The sequence below is a fragment of the Alligator mississippiensis genome, chromosome 5 (genome assembly GCF_030867095.1).
Source record: "Alligator mississippiensis isolate rAllMis1 chromosome 5, rAllMis1, whole genome shotgun sequence".
NCBI lineage: Eukaryota > Metazoa > Chordata > Crocodylia > Alligatoridae > Alligator > Alligator mississippiensis.
This window is the reverse complement of record NC_081828.1, coordinates 170,849,031-170,865,253: the sequence shown is the minus strand read 5'-3', so window position 1 is coordinate 170,865,253 and position 16,223 is coordinate 170,849,031. Positions and strand designations below refer to the sequence as shown.

At 44.4% G+C, this 16,223-nt stretch overlaps 1 protein-coding gene across 3 annotated transcripts in view; it reads left to right on the top strand.

Annotated features, from left to right (window-relative positions):
• Positions 1 to 16,223, top strand: part of UMAD1 (UBAP1-MVB12-associated (UMA) domain containing 1) — a 151,745-nt gene that overhangs the window by 72,054 nt on the left and 63,468 nt on the right. The gene's annotated exons all lie outside the window — the stretch shown is intronic.

Below are 16,223 nucleotides of genomic sequence, written 5' to 3'. Positions count from 1 at the left end.
AAGGTCTGGAACGGGCTCCCAAGGGAGGTGGTGCTCTCCCCTACCCTGGGGGTCTTCAAGAGGAGGTTAGACGAGTATCTAGCTGGGGTCATCTAGACCCAGCACTCTTTCCTGCTTATGCAGGGGGTCGGACTTGATGATCTATTGAGGTCCCTTCCGACCCTAACATCTATGAATCTATGAATCACAGTGGTTCCCAACCTTTTTATGCTACGGACCAGTAAACTGCAGACCAGCAGTGACTGACATACTGCAGGCAGGCAGCCAACCCTTTTTTATACTTAGTATAAAAAAAGGGTTGGCTGCCAGTACACAGTATGCCAGTCACTTCCAGACTTCCAGTTCGGCAGCCAACCCTCCTATGGACTGGCAGCCAACCCTTTGGACCCTGGTACCAGGCCACAGCTCGGGGGTTGGGAACCCCTGCTCTATCATAGCTTCTCAGATAGTGTTACTGTGTTACTTGTCAGGACCCAACTACAAAATGGAAACTGAAATCCATAAAGGTCGCAGGATGGTCACATTCCATGTGCTGGAAACAATACAAAGTATGATTTGTGAAAAGAAATAATGATCACAAAAGAAGGTTTTGGTCTGTGTTTTTAGATAGATATGTGCCCAGATGTCATATTGGTTTTGTGAAAAACATGAGTTGGCATGTGACCAAGTTGTAAAGGGCCGCAACAGGTGCATTGTGTCTTCAAGAAGCACATGCTTCTCAGGGCGTGTTATGTTTACCTTTATCCTTCATTTGTGGCCATGTTGACCAACTTGGCTTACTGCAGAAATGTGAATGGATAGTACTTCGTATTTTGGCTACCCTTGGTTCATCTGAGTTCTGAATTCAAAATGAAGCTTTGAAGCTGTTTTTTTGTTTGGTTTTTTTTCTGGTCTGGCCTGTACAGTGTCTGGACTCTGAGGATACTCTTGAATGTATATGCATTCTCTGAATATCTGTAGATATACTATTTTATGGTTCTTTTTTGTACTACTAAATATAATGTCGCTGCATAATCTATATGAATGTACTTTTCTTAACTTTGTTTATACTTGGACTCAAAAGAAATGGTGCTCCAGGATGAATTGATACAATATCTAATATGAACACTTTGCATATATTGGTCCATACAGCAGGCTTTTAGAAGTCTTGAGCCAACTTTTGTTCAAATTCTTTTTTCATCAAGTTTTAAAACTTGATGTCTAAAACTTCCTAGCAGGAAAGGAAAAAAGGTGGAAAGACATTTTTATCATGACTAGCTTTGCTGTTTGCCACTTACAGTGAAAAGAGGAAAACTAAAACTTAGTGGTTCCTGTAGTCTGAAATGCAACAGTTGTAGCTTCTGTTCATTAGACAAAATGTAAGTGTTTTTTTTAACTTAACCAATAGTTGTGTATTCAAGTATGTATAAGTTTTTCTTGATATTACAAAAAGGGTCTAGAGCAAGGGTTTTCAACCTTTTTGGGTCAGTGTACACCTGGCGGCTGGTCAAGAAGGCAGGAGCCCCCTGGTGGCCAGACAAGTGAGGGGGGTGGGGAGGGGATTCCCCAGAAGCCACTCGAAAAGTGGGGGTCCCCCAGAGGCTGATTGGCCATCCCATGTACCCCCTGGTTGAAAACCCCTGGTCTGGAGGGGTATCTCATGAGGCTTTTGCTTGATTCAGCATAAGAAAACAGATCTCTCTGGCTCAAAGAGTCTTTTAAATTAATAAAGTTTAAGATTTCTCAGTAAATAAGGAAAAATAAAAGATCACCAATATATTGAGTTATGTGAACTCTACACAGGATAGCAACTCTTTACTCTGTCCTTAAGGTACTGGCTAGAACAGGTGCAGGCAAGATGTAGCCTGTGGGCCGGATCCAGCCCTCTAGGCATTTTCATCTGGCCCGTGACACCCACCAATGAATTTTGCCCTGCCCAGTCCTTCCACCCACAAGGGTAGGAGCTAGGCACCCACACATATGCGCCCCCCCAATATACCCTATTGTGCCTCACTTCCACCCTCGTGGGCAGAAGGGTCCGGCCTCGCCAGCAGGGAGCTTCTGGGCAGGGCTGCTGCTGCCCCTGTTGCAGCCACCTCCATAGGAACCTGCTTGGCTTCCCAAGATCCAGCTTGCTCAGAGCAGCAGGTAGGAAAGTGGCAGGGGTGGGGGCCGGGGTTGGGGTGGTGATGGTGGAGCTGCAGATGGGCGGAAGCATGGAGAACAGTGCAGAGTCTGCACCTGGGGGTGGGAGGCGCAGGACCATGGAGCTTGGCTGGGCAGCGCGTGGGTGTGAAGGGGGTTGTGGGGACCCCCCAGATACTCCCCCACATGGCATGCAGCCCCTGTTGCCAGCAGCAATAGTAGGCGGAGCCATCAGGGCGCTTGTCCCCGGAGCAGGTGCTGGTGCCCGATGGGGTGCAGCTCCGACCAGCACTGTGCGCAAGGGCGAGGAGCACAGCCTGCCCAGCCACCTCTATTGTGGGGGCTCCATGCTGCATGCCTACAGTTCCCACACTTGCACTGGGGGAAGCCTGGTGCTGGAGCCAGCTGCCTTCCCCACCCCCTGGTGCTCAGGTGCCCGACTGAGCTGGGAGTGGAGGGAGCCCCACCCCCTGCTTCCCTGTGAAGTCCAGTGTGGGGCTTGCCCCCAGTGTGAATGCGGGAGCTGTAAGCGTACCGTACAGAGTCCCAGCAATAGAGATGGCTGAGTAGGCTGTGTTCCTCCTGCCCTGCCCATGGGTCCAGTGCTGGCTAGAGCCATGCCCAACTGGACACAAGTGCCTGCATGGGGCACAAATGCCCTGGCCCTGCAACTCCCTGGCTGCTGCTGCTGGCTGCGCACCATGTGGGGGTGTAGAGGGTCCCCATACCCCTCATTCTCTCTCACACCCACACCCTGCCCCCCCCAGCTCCCACCACCATATACACAGACCCCAGCAACCCTTCCTCCCAAAAGGAGTGTTGTGGGAGGGTCAAGGGGTGGGATTTCTGGTGGCAAAGTTCAGGGGTTAGGGGGTGGGATTTTCAGCCCTAATATGGTAACCAGGGGGGCAGGTCATCTGTCAAGGGGTGGGGCTACCCTCGACAGCTCACCAAAACTCATTAACAGCCCTCCAGTCGAAATACTTGCCCACCCCTGGGCTGGAAGCACTTACCCATATTTAACAGTTTTATTTAGTAGACTAACTCTGACTATTTTAAATTGACTTTTGACTGAATGTGCAAAATTTAATCGGTGTATACATTTTATTGTGTACAAAACATTGGCAAAAACTGCTATACACCAGAAGTAAACCAAAAATGAAGAAACTATTGAGTTTGCTTGGCCTGGAACTTTGGGGTAGCAGAGGAGCCATAGAACCCAAAAGTCCATATCTCTAGTTCCACAGTAGCCTGATAAGTCAGGCTTTTCAAAAGGCTGGTAACCCTGAACATCTAAGAAGTTTGGGAGCCCCGAAACCTGGGAGGCTGGCATCTCACTAACTCATCAGCAGACTGCAAAGCAGTCTGAAAAATCTTCTAGCTCTTGTTACATGCCAGGTGGGCTACTAAGGATTTTTGCCACCCAGCAGCTTCTGAGTTTCCCCCATCCAGGTAGCCAGGAGTCTGCATTCTGGAAGCGCTTATTGTTCTGTACCTACCAGTAATTCAGCAGTCAAGGCTCTGAGAAATCTGGGAGCTGACGGAGACACATTTGGTTTTCATTCTTTTCCTGAAATTAAAATGTTTTCACAGAATGTTTTTATTTTGACAAAATGGCAACTGAAAACTTTTCACCAGAAACCTTCTAATCATTTCTACATGGGCCAGTGCAAAGAACAGCTGGGCCCAAACTGGTTGGACATTAGGGAACTACCACCTTACAGATCCTTGATAATGCTGTGGATTTTTTTTATTTTGTCCACAAATGCAAAAATACTAGTAAAGTTTGTATCACTAGTATTCACAAAATATTTGAAAGCCTTGCTTTGTTCTCCATGCTGCTTGTTAATAAAGCCTTGAGACAAATGCTTTGGTAATCTGCAGTGTTCGTACCTGATACAACAAAAGATGTGCTACGTTTGACAGAACAGAAAATGTTTTAATGTGCTTCCCTTCTAAAACAGCTGATGGTAATATTCATGGTGATATTCCACTGTGATTATAAACAATCTAAGTATTTTCTAGGAATTATCACTTGAACAGTATTCCACTGTTTATCTATGCTTTCTTTTGTATGATTTAATTTTAAATTATTAGGATACTAGTGTAAATTCCAGTATCCTAAATGTCAGTTTGTTTTTCCTGCAAAAGTAATACTATTGTTTCCAAGTTTCATATGGAAATAAAAAGGACCAACAACTCTAAGCAAGCTTCTTATATATCAGAGTGAAAAATGCCAACATCTATGGACTTTGTTCTTCTTGTTGATTATTAAAAAAAAACTATTGGATAGTATTTGACGGAAATACCATATTTTTTGCATACAACATACTTGTCCCAAAAAAAAGCTCCTAGAAATTGTCATATGTACTATACATGAGCAATATAGTAAAACTGTTTCCCCCAGTTACCAGCAAAAGTAAAAGTAAAATCTGCAGTTGACCCACAGGGAGCAGATCCAAGAACAGGTTCTGCTCCCTAACTACTGCTACTCTGGTACTTACCACAAGGAAAGATCTTTTTTTCTGTATTATGTCTTTCAAAAACAAGATGTGTATTATATTCCAACGTGTGTTGTATACAAGGAAATATATTATATATTCCATGTTGTTTTTCAGAGGAAAAAAAATTAATGAACCAGGAGCGTCCTTTACAAAACTGGCTTTAAAGTTCCTAGAAATACTAAATCAGCTTAGAGCAGAAAAGTAATCGGAAAATAACACTTTAATCCTAGTTAATCCACATTATTGACCTATTGGTTCTTAAAAATATTATGTAGTCCTTAATCTTCTGTTGCATGGAACTGATTACTCAGAAGAGAAGTATGATCAACAGATTAGCTATTCTTTTGTTTTATGGATGTTGTTTTTTTTGCCATTTCCCAGGCATGTTTAATCAATGTCAAAGTCTGTTTTTTTAGCCCATCTCCTTATACCATTCCCAAACTAAGTAGCTCACTTAATAAAAATTAGAGTGACTTCCATTTATTCTGTTCTGCTGGCTCAGTCTTTTTTATTTTCCTTTTTCTTTGCTTCTTCAGTCCCTGCTTACTTCTCATTTCATACAATATTTAAAAGACTGGTTTTGCTAAACACATAGTAATTTGAAATAAGTGCAGAGAAAAAGAAAGAAATGTTATTTGTGTCCAACATAATGATTTTCATTTAAAGTAGCTCCTATCATATGAGAATCTTAATCTGCTTTATAAGTATCACTGTTTGATAGGTAGATCATTTTTTAAGCACCAGAAGTTTAAATGGAGGGCGTAGGTACAGTGACTTAACTAGTCAAGGATGGAAACAAATTCTAATCTACACAGTCCGTATTTTAAGACGGGGTAGGCAACGTTTTTTGGCCAGAGTGCTGAAAAACACTAATGCCTACCTTGGAAGGTGCCAGAGTGCTGGCATGCCAGAAAAACAAAATGAGGGCAGGGGGTACATGGCAAGATGCCCTGCTTGTGCCCCGTGCCCCCGCAGCCCTGCTGCCCTGTGCCCCGCAGCCCTGCTGCCCCTTCCCTTCCACCCAAAGCCCCAGCCCTGCTGCCCTGTGCCCCCCTCCCAAAGCCCCTGCCCCCCAGCCCTGGCTCTGTGGCTGCCAGCAGCTACCCTGTCTATGGATAATTGCTGGAGCCCGAGCTGCTCCCAACAGGGCTTGCAGTATCCCAGCTACCTGCTGGGCACAGCCCGGGCTCCTGGCTGGCAGCAGCTACCCAGAGTCAGGGCTGGCCACAGCTGGGAGGCTGCAAACAGCTGCGCTGGGCTCCGGAGCCCAGGCATCAGCTCTGTACCTGTGCATGCAGGCAGCATGGAGCTGATGCCAGAGTTGTGGAGCCCAGCACAGCTGTTTACAGCCTGCGTGCTGTTTGCTGCAGCTATCCAGAGCCCAGGCTGGCTACAAACAGCTGCGCTGGGCTCTGGAGCCCAGTCACCAGCTCTGCTCCGGGAGCGGGGGAGAGATTGGGGTTGTGCTGCCTCAGGTCCCACCCCCACACTGCTCTGAGGTGCACGTGCATGCACTGGTATAGAGCTGTTGCCTGTGCTCTGGAGCCCGACGCAACTGTTTGCAGTCTCCTGGCTGCAGCCAGCCCCGGCTCTAGGTAGCTGCTGCCAGCCAGAAGCCCAAGGTGTCCCAGCAGGCAGCTGGGATGCTGCAAGCCCTGCTGGGAGCAGCCCGGGCTCCATCACTGGCAGCAGCTACCCAGACCCTGGCTGTGGCGTGCCAAGCAAAATGGCCTTGCATGCCATGCTCGGCACGCGTGCTGGGGGTTGCCAACCCCTGTTTTAAGCACTAGTAAAGTCCTTATGCCATCCCCATCAAGGTAGTACTGTACTACCTTAATTCTGGTTAAGGTTATCATGATACTGAGCTTCAGAATTCTTAGTCTTGGAGTTCAAAGAAGCACAAACCAAACATCTGTGTATTTGCTTGTCAGCTGCAATTGTCATGAGAGATTCAATACAAAAAATCCACAACAAAAAGCATCAGGTTTTATTATTGCATCAGGATTAAATTAATTTGTTTTGAGTTGTGAAGTCCTTGCTGCCTCAACTGCTTGTCATGTACAGAAATGTTGTTTCGATGGAATAGCCAAAAATCTTATAGGTTTGGTTGGTGGATTTCTTTTGCCATTATATTCCATTTAAAAGGTAACTTTGTTACAATATGAAAAATCTGTATTGAATTTTATAGAAATTGTAGACTTATAGTAAAAGATACAGTAGTAGGCAAAAATAACTTATCCCTTGAACATCTGTGCCTTGTAAAGTAAGGCTTGGTTTTAGAACACAGATTTCAGGATAATTGATTTAGGAAGAGAAGTTTAGAAAATAATGTCAAAATGTAAAAACACTTGAATACAAAAGTAAATTAAAAAAAAGTAGTTTACCTAATTGCAAGCCTCTTGCTTACTGGAAGATGGTAGGAACAAAACGTTAAGTCCCTTCACTTTTCTTCTTCTTCCTTCACTTCTGCCAGCACCTGCTTTCATCCTTATCTGGAATCAAAAGGCAAAGGTTTTTAATAAGAACAAAAGCTCACTAGCAAGCTAGATGGATAAATAGATTTCAGTCCTACATCTTTTTAGTTATATACCTCGAAAACAAAGTAAGAAAAAAAATAAAGAGGGAATGACTGTTTGGTGTCCCTGCTTTCTTTCCTTTTCATCCTTTTCACCTTTAACAGAGACCCATAACAAAAATGCTTTAGTGAACAATATTCACATGCATCTTCCCTTCCCATCCTGCAGAAAAACAGTGGGGACAGTTGGTGGATGTAGCAGGCAGCACCTATGGAAGTGAACTTAATTTTTAATGTACTGCCTGTAGTGCTCTTCATCCAAAAGAGACATCTTATGTAGTTCAGCTAATGAAATTCAGTATTTGTATTAATGGTGTGTGTGGATATGGTTTATACAGCTGATATACAGTTCTGCAACAGAAGACTGAGTCTTCACTGCTTATGGAATACAGATGTTTTTGTAGGGATGATTCCTGATATGCAAGGGATAAGGATAACTTACTTGATCAGAGACTAGGTAAATAATTTGCTAATGGTAGTTTTAGACACCTCTTTGCTCTGTAGGAGAATAACAAAAAGAACAAAACAGAACAAAAAAGAACAAAAAAAGTCTTAAACTCTTGATAATAAGACCAAAACCCCTTACATTTTAATATTAAACAAATGCAATTGTTTGTCCCAAAGAATGACTATTTTTGAAGAGAAAGTTGCCATAAAAATTAGCTAGAATGCAATGCTTACTTTAGGAATAAATTCAAAGGAAGGTGTACTTCAACCTTAAAAACTACAGATAAAGTAGTGAGATAAAGGATCTCAATTCCCCAGTCTCCTGTGCTGAAGTTACTGCCTCAATAGTAGCAACTGTTGAGTCAGAGAGTCCTGACCTTTTAATTCAAAGGGCTGTTCCAAAGTACTTGAAGAGTGAGTCCACTGAGGTGTAACTGGTTGAAATAAAGTTCCCTGTATTAATAAGAAATGAGACATTTAATATACAGCTGAAAGCTAAAAAATGGTGACAGTGGGTCTACTGATTGCAGGAACTGCAGATAATGATGCCAGGGATGTTGACCTTTAACCCCTTTCTTGACACTGGTGAACAAAACCCCAAAATATTTGCTTTTCATCAGCCACTCATTTGGTGTGTGCATTGGAAAGTTCTATTTTTTAGGGAAATTTGCTCAGAATGTCCTTTTTATGGCTATTTTCTTCAGTTTCTCTGTTTTTAGGTTGAGCAGGATGGCATAGGTATCTGTGAGAGAAGCTCAGGAACCTCAACAGTTGCATCATGGCCAGGTTGAGTCCTGCATTGAGCAGCCTGGGAGAAGTTGCAGAAACCTGTGAAAGGCTTTAGTGAAGGCCTAAGCATAAAAATTTCCTAAGAAATTTAAAACTAAATCTAGGGACAGCTAATTCTAATGAATGCAGGTGAGAAAATCCACAGGAGGAAGTTTGACATGCAACACCTTTTCTTTTTTGGAGAATATTTCAGTTGGTTTGAACCCAGTCATCCAGGGAAAACTGAGGTATGGATATATCTGGACAAATATGTTTATTCCACTCCCTCACACTTGTATGACTAGTTCCATTGACTTAAATGAAACTATTTAATACAAAAATGATTTGGATGGGAATAAGTATATGGACTAGCATCAGATTGACTTGTAAAATAGATCATTTCTCATGGCATTAAAATGAAAATGTTCTGTAGTCCAAAGAGAAACCGGGTCTGTGCCCAGGGTCTATTTCAGGTTGGGTTTGGTTTTTTTTTAAACCAAAATGGTTCGGCTATATTTGAGAGCAAAGCTAAGGCAAAAATGTTTTGTCTACTGTTTCTAAATATTTTGCAGAAAGGACTTTTGAAACTGTTAGTTCAGGGGTGGGATGTTACCTTCTGCTGTCTCTGGGGAAATCAGCCCAAATTACAAGACTGAAAAATTGTATGTCACTGTCACAGAGTGCCCTCCAGTAGGATACTTGCTTGGGACCACTGCAGTCTTGTCTGGTCTCTGAGAGCATCATCTGAAGCCAGTCCAGGCATGGTTTTCAAAGCAAGGGGGAGGGGGAGCCATTATTCCTTCCCACTTTGAAATTCAGGTATTTCAGTACCTCAAACTCCCTGGATCTCTGTGGCCCTGATTTATGGAGTGAGCATCCAGTTCCAGTCTTAAAAGAGAGACTTTGCCTCTTGTTGGGAAGACCCAGCACCATCCAAAGTTTCAAAAAGCAAATCAGTCTCTTCAATAAAGGTGGAGGCCACCCAGCCAGGGGTTCTGTGCCCCGTATTAAGAGGTTAAGCACTTCCTCTGTCTCCAGTCCAGCTTGCACAGCTGTGAGCACCCTCAGAAGTACTCAGCTGTTCCTTTGCAGTCTTTCCAGCTTCCTGAGATCCTCATGCTCTTCTTCAGGCCTTCTTTTCATCTAGACTTTCCCAAGCTCTCAAACTGATCCCTGACCCCAGACTTCCTTTATAAGGCACTGACAATCCTTCATTTACATTCATTTCTCCATTGTTATGCTCATCTTCCCTGCAGCCTCCTGGTTGTGGGCCACCTTGCCTTTGTTTAATATGTCCACAAAGTTATTAAGACACTGTGGTTCACCTGGTCTCTTCCCACATGTCGCACCTGTAGGCAGCCTTGGCACTTAGCAGGGACTCTATTAACCCTTCTTTTCCTATGTGCCAATAGTATAAATAAATTGAAGCGTGCAACACTATAATAATAGGAACACAATTAACACAGATGTATTATAATAAGCCTCATAGTCTATCACAGTTGCATACAGGTTTCTTCAGTTTTGACAGCTAAAATCTCTGAGAATTTTGTCCTTGCTGAGAATGTACAGACTCTCAGATTCTAATGCTGAGCAGAATGTGTAGGCAGCATCCTCACAGAGCAGCTGAGCATACTGCAACCCAAAACTCAAAGGCAGGGACTCAGAAGAACTTTTTTTGTAATTCATACTGCCATCTGCTCTAGTTACTGATGGAGCTTGAGACGTGTTGAAACTGCACGTGTTAATCTTGTCATGACCCAAAGGTCTGATTTTTTTGTGTGTGTGCTTCGGCACTAAGAATTATCCCCGTGGGTTTACCGCTTCGTTGCACGGAGGAGTTCTGCTGCGCAGAGAACCCGCGTGCAGGGAAGTGTTCCCGCCACTTTGCAGCGATCTTTGCAGGGTGCATTTCCTTTGCAGCACAGAAATGCACGGTGCAAAGGTTTCCCGCTCATCGTATGCAAATTCGTGCCCCGCAATTGGCTAGTTCTAAATTATTCACACGTGGTGGCTAGCGATTGGCCTGCTAGCCATATAAGAGGCGTGAGCAGTTTCCGCCCAAGCCGAAGAGGACTCTGCATCCATCTCGTGGGGACTCTGGGTGTGCGCGGCAGGGTAATAGAAACCCTGTGTGTCACTCAGAGGAGTTTGGAGGCCTGATCCACCGCCCACCTCTTCCCGTCTTCAAACGGAGCCTACTATAAGACGTAACGACGAGTTTAATGCACGCTTGTCCTGGACATCCGGAGTTTGTCGTGTTCTGTCTGCATGGAGCCTTGCAACCTCCACGTGTGTTCGTGTTTTTTGTTGTAACTGCAGCTCAAGCAAGTTCTCAGCCTACACCACGACCATCTCGGTGTAAGTAAAATAATCTTAAAATCAACTGTTATGTGTCTGTGCCTAATTCTAGCTCGGCGCCCGCCCTCTCCGACCCGGCCTGCCCGGGTTACTGGCCACAGCCCACGTGCAGAGCGACGTAAGTGACCCGGGGTCAGACCCGGCGCACACAAATCTAAAGTTAGCTTCTCTTGAATCTGCTAATGTCAATACGTATATAGTTTTACTTTGTTTACAATATATTCCAAGTCTGCCAGTCTGGTAGCATTCTTTCCCATGCTTACGGCTGCAGTAATTTATTTATGAATGCCTTGGACAAACATAACAACTGGCGACAAGGATGAGATTCCACAAGCATTAAATCAACCTTAAGAGTTCACTTTAATTGTAAGTACTTGAAATCTGATGGAAACTAAAATAGCTGCTTATACTGGAACAACTGCAGTTTATGATAGCACCCTGGAGGACTGGCTTATGTATATAAAGCAGCTGGAGCAGTTTTTTTGCAGTAAATGAGGTTCCCCCACAGAAATGCATAGCTACATTACTGAGTTTAATGGTAGGAAAAATATATAGTTTGCTGTGCAGCTTGCTTACCCCAGAAAAGCCAGCAAGCAAGATCTTTAAGGAATTAGTAAAGATTGTCCAAGAGCATCTGGTACCGAAACCACTGGTTATCCCAAAAAGGTTCAGGTTGCATAAGAGCAATCAACTTGAAGGTGAATCTGTTTCCTCTCTTGTGACAGTTATGGAAATTGTCTGAACGTTGGAATTTTAAGGATGGACTTAATGAGGCCCTTGGAGACAGATTTGTATGTGGGCAACTTAATGAAACCATACAAAGGAAGCTCTTAACAGAGGAAGACTTCACCTTTAAATGTGCTGTTGAGATTGCTGCAGTTTCCATTGCTATTTCAAACTCCATGACATGGAGGAGTGCCTACGGAAATAGGGATGAATGAGTTATTAAATATGCAGTTGAAGAGCTAGGGCGGGCAGCAACTTGATGTGTGCTCTCAGTGTGGTCAAGGGTCTCACATCCCAGCTAATTGCTTGTTTAAGGAATGATACTGCTGAAGTTTTAGTTAAAAAAGACATATCCAGGTAGTGTGCCATGCTAAGAGAAATAAAGGAGAGTACAATAAGACTTTCAGCAACATGTCAGAAGTTGCCAAATAAGTCAAGCCATGATAGGGGGAACAGGTGCCCTGAGCAGCTCCATGTAGGCCAAAAGGTATTGGCTCATGATTACAGCCTGCATAAATGGCAAGCCTGCATTTGTGAGTGCACAAATAAGTCCTTTATCCTATGCAGTACAAGTAGAGCATAATATTGTTTGACACCACCATATAGACCAGTTACAAGATACAGGCGTCACTGCCAAACAAACGCACAACAGCAGCCGTTGGATCCCCACCTGTTGTTGGGCCATCAGCTTTGGAACTTGCCTGTAATGCTACACCAGACAAGAGCAATGCTGACAGGCCAGGACCTGATAACATTGAGCTGTCTGCATCCAATGAGAAGATGCCTGAATCCAACATGGATGAAGGAAAACCACCTCCTCTGGGCTGTGTTCAAGAGAGAAGTAGCCGCTACGTGGGAAGGAAATGTAAACATGAACCCCAGCATAGTGCTTGTTACAGCACAGTCTCAGGGAAGCAGTCAGGAAGGTGATCAACGTCATCCAGAAAGGAGACACAAGCCACCTGAAAGTCTGTGCGTTATGCCACTATCATTTCAAAAGTGGAGGACAAGATGTGAGATGCATGAATGTGTTGAAGCTGCACATGACTGCAAAGTTAGTTTCTGTTGAATATGCTAGTGCCAGTATATTTCGTGCCTGCCAGTTTGGCCGTGTGCTTTCCCACACTTACGACTGGAGTCATTTATTTATGAATGCCTTGGACAAACATAACGGGGCTTGGTATCAGAAGTGAGAAAAGAGGCCTGCCTCTCTTGTGTTCTTTCTCCCACTAATTGGTATTATAAAGGCAGTAGCTGCCTGATTCTGATGTAGGTGGTTAAAAGTCAAAAAGTGGAAAAGAAAGTCTGGGGATGGGATTGGATTGGTAGAAAGGGAAATGACTGTCAGTTGAAAAAAGATTGAAACTGAGACCAGTAAGGGACTGGGACTGGACTGACGAGACCGAGGGACAGGCAGGATGTGATTCATTGGGCAGAAGACTCAGGACCTTTAGAATGAGGACTTGAGAGCCAATTGATTATGCAGGAGATTGATGTCTGAGCAGCTAGGGGAAACCGGGATTGGGACTAGAGGGGTCTGGAAAAAAGATCAGAATGGTAGGAGAGACAGAACTGCAAGGAGCTTGACTGTAGGTGAGAACTAGATGCGTCTGGGCAAAAAAGTTAAAACAAGAAGCCACAGAATGGAATTTGGGGTAAAGACATTGAATGAGGAGCCTGAGGTGGAAGACTGGGAACCCGTAGTGTTGGAGGTGAGAGAGGTTGAAGGAAAAATTGGTTATGAGAAGAGAGTTGGGAGTTGGAGAGGGGAAACAGAACTCAGTCAGCAAGAAGAGAAAAATGGGACAATCTGGGAAAGAAGGGTAAGAAAACAAACTCCTGGGAAAACTTCCAAAGTGCCTACACCCCCTCTCTGTAGTTTGTTAGACTGACCGTCTCCTACAGCTATCAGTTTCTTCATTAGCTCAAGTGATTATAGGTCTGTATAGTGAATGTAAAGATACCACCCTCGTTCATTATGCCTGGGTGTCATTATGATAGTGCTTTATGATTTTTTTCCAGTTTACTTAAAAACACACACCATGTTAAAAGTACAACCAAATTGCATAATCAAAAACTCAAAAATTACAAAATACCAGAATGTAGTTCTGTCAGTAGAACAAAGGCTATTGTAGAAACCAAGGCTTCTTTGAACAACCTAAGGAACAAGCTCTCTCAAAATAAACTGCTTTTAGTCTTTCCTCCCCATGAAAGATCTTGAGTTTTTTACCTCCTCCTAATTTGAGGCAAAAACTGTATTTTCAAATTAAAAAAAAAAAATATGGGAGACTAGATTTTAGCAAGCTACTTCAGTATATGTCTGACTTGAAGGATGTGAGTGGTCTGCTTTGACTGAGGTGTACTTGGTAGCCGTGTTGGTCTGAGACAAAAAGACGTACAAAAAACTAGAACTCTTGGTTCCAAAATGATACCTTTTATTAGACCAGCTGGAAAATGGCAAGAAAATTGTCCTTTTCTGCAAGCTGTCAGGATTAAAGTCCCTTCATCAGGCTCTAGGAAAAATGTAGATGGTACAAGATGCTAAAAAGGCCGCATAGGTAGGAAATAAACTTCATTTTTGCACAGAGGGAGCTGAAGATGGAAGGCCATCTTGTACCATCTACAGTTTTCCCAGAGCCTGACGAAGGGACTTTGATCCCAAAAGCTTGCAGAAAAGGACAAATTTCTTGCCATTTTCCAACTGGTCTAATAAAAGGTATCATTTTGGAACCAAGAGTTCTAGTTTTTTGTATGTCTGGTTTGACTGATTGATTTTTGAATGGGGTTATTCATATTCTTAATGACAGATGTGTGATTTTAAGTACTTTGGGGAACCAGGGCTATAGGTACCTTTTTGTAGGGTTTTACCAAATTTACTGAATGGTATTGTGCATTCCTATGCTCTAGAAAACTACCACACCCTTAAGGCCCAGCCAGGAGTGGCCAATTTGATCATACTGCAAAAGTACTATTAGAAAAAAAATACAGCTTAGAAAAGTAAACATACAGAATATAAAGGAACTCAATACTGGGGTCTCTTTACCCGAAGTTTCCCAAATAATATGAATGCCTATAAGCTTGAAGAGACTATTACAACTTGGTCTAGTCCCCCCCCCTTTTAGACCAATGTTAGTCTGTTGGAATGGAGCCAACCACTGAATCCCCTGTGCTTGTAAGCTGTTTTGGGGCCTGGGCAGGCTCTGGGTCTGTCAAATGTATTTCTGCTTTCCTTTTGTGGGGTAGTAGGACTCCTTAATCCATCTGCTTTCTGTCCTGGAAGCAAAGTTACATTCTTAAACCTTCAGTTGCTTAGGTGCAGTTTCTTAGAGCAGTGTTTCCCAGTGTGCCATGGCATAAAAGTGCCGTCAGAAATGAACAGGTATACCAGGGAATTTGCTGTGACAATGAGCTACAATAGGTATGAGGATGGGGAGTTCCTTAACAGGTGTGCCACAGAAAAATTTTATTAATTTAAGTGTGCCTGGGGCTGGAAAAGGTTGGGAAGCACTGTCTTAGAGTCATTCTACCTCATTGGGCACGTTCAGATGAGCACGCACATGCCTCTTGCCCCGCATCAAACCCCTTTGAGGCGGGGCAAGAGGCACATGCAGGAACGAAAAAATGTTAAAAAAAATTAGACCCCTGGATATCCAGTGGTCTAAAAAAAACTGCTCCACAAAAGAGCAGAGCAAGACATGGTTCCAGACCATGCCCAGAGCCAGCAGGGAGTCCTCAAAAAGAGACGCTCTGGTTTCAGCCAGAGCATCTCTTTGGTGCTCCTGCTGTCCCCGGCCCCCAGCGCTGTCCAAGTTAAAGGGGGCGGGGGGTTCCATGGGTGTGGGTGGGTGAGGCGTGGCATGGGGACGGGAGTTTGGGGAGTGGCGCGGGGGGGGGGATGTCCCCAGGGCTGCGGGGGGGTGAGGACCTGGCCCAGATCAGTGCAGCTCGCTAGTTCGGCTTTACACCGGAGCTGGTTGCATGGCTGCAGGAGGTGCACACAGGGGCCATGCCTCCCGAAGCCATGTGACCCACTCCGGTGCAAAGCTAGACAAGAGAGCCACATGGGGCTGGACCAGGTCCTCACCGCCTGCAGACACATTGGGGCAGAGGCAGGACGCAGTGCACGGCTGGCCCTGGGGCCTGTCTGCTGCCCAGCCGGGCCCGGCCTGGCGCAGCCCATGTTGACAGAACCCAGTACAGCACATGGGGACTGTGTGCTGGGCCCAGCTGGGTCCTGGGGCTCCTCTGCTGCCCAGGCGGGCCATTCCTATAGTGGCAGGATCCGGCCTGGTGCATGGAGCCCAGCCGGGTCCTGCTGGCCCGGGGCTGCTCATGGTGCCTGGCCCAGCCAATCAGGAAGTAGTCAGACAATAAAACCAGAGAATGATCCAGGTATTTTTTTCTGCCATTGCAAGTTGCTAATTCTGCATCACTCCTACCAATATTACTATTTTTACCTTGTGGTCTGGAAAATCAGCTCAAGTGCATGGTATCTTTGGCTTTATTATGATCTTGTCCACATCTGCTGTAACATCCATCACAACTTCTGGGACAGAAGTAACTGCTCCATGCCTTTCCTTACCATTGTATTTGTAATTTTTTTGTGCATGGAGTAGTTCCCAAATGCATGTATATTCATTTTTTTTCTAATGTGATTTTAGAAGGACTGTAGATATGGATTCTGTAGATTTTATGCAAAAAGAAGACCTTACACTAAAACA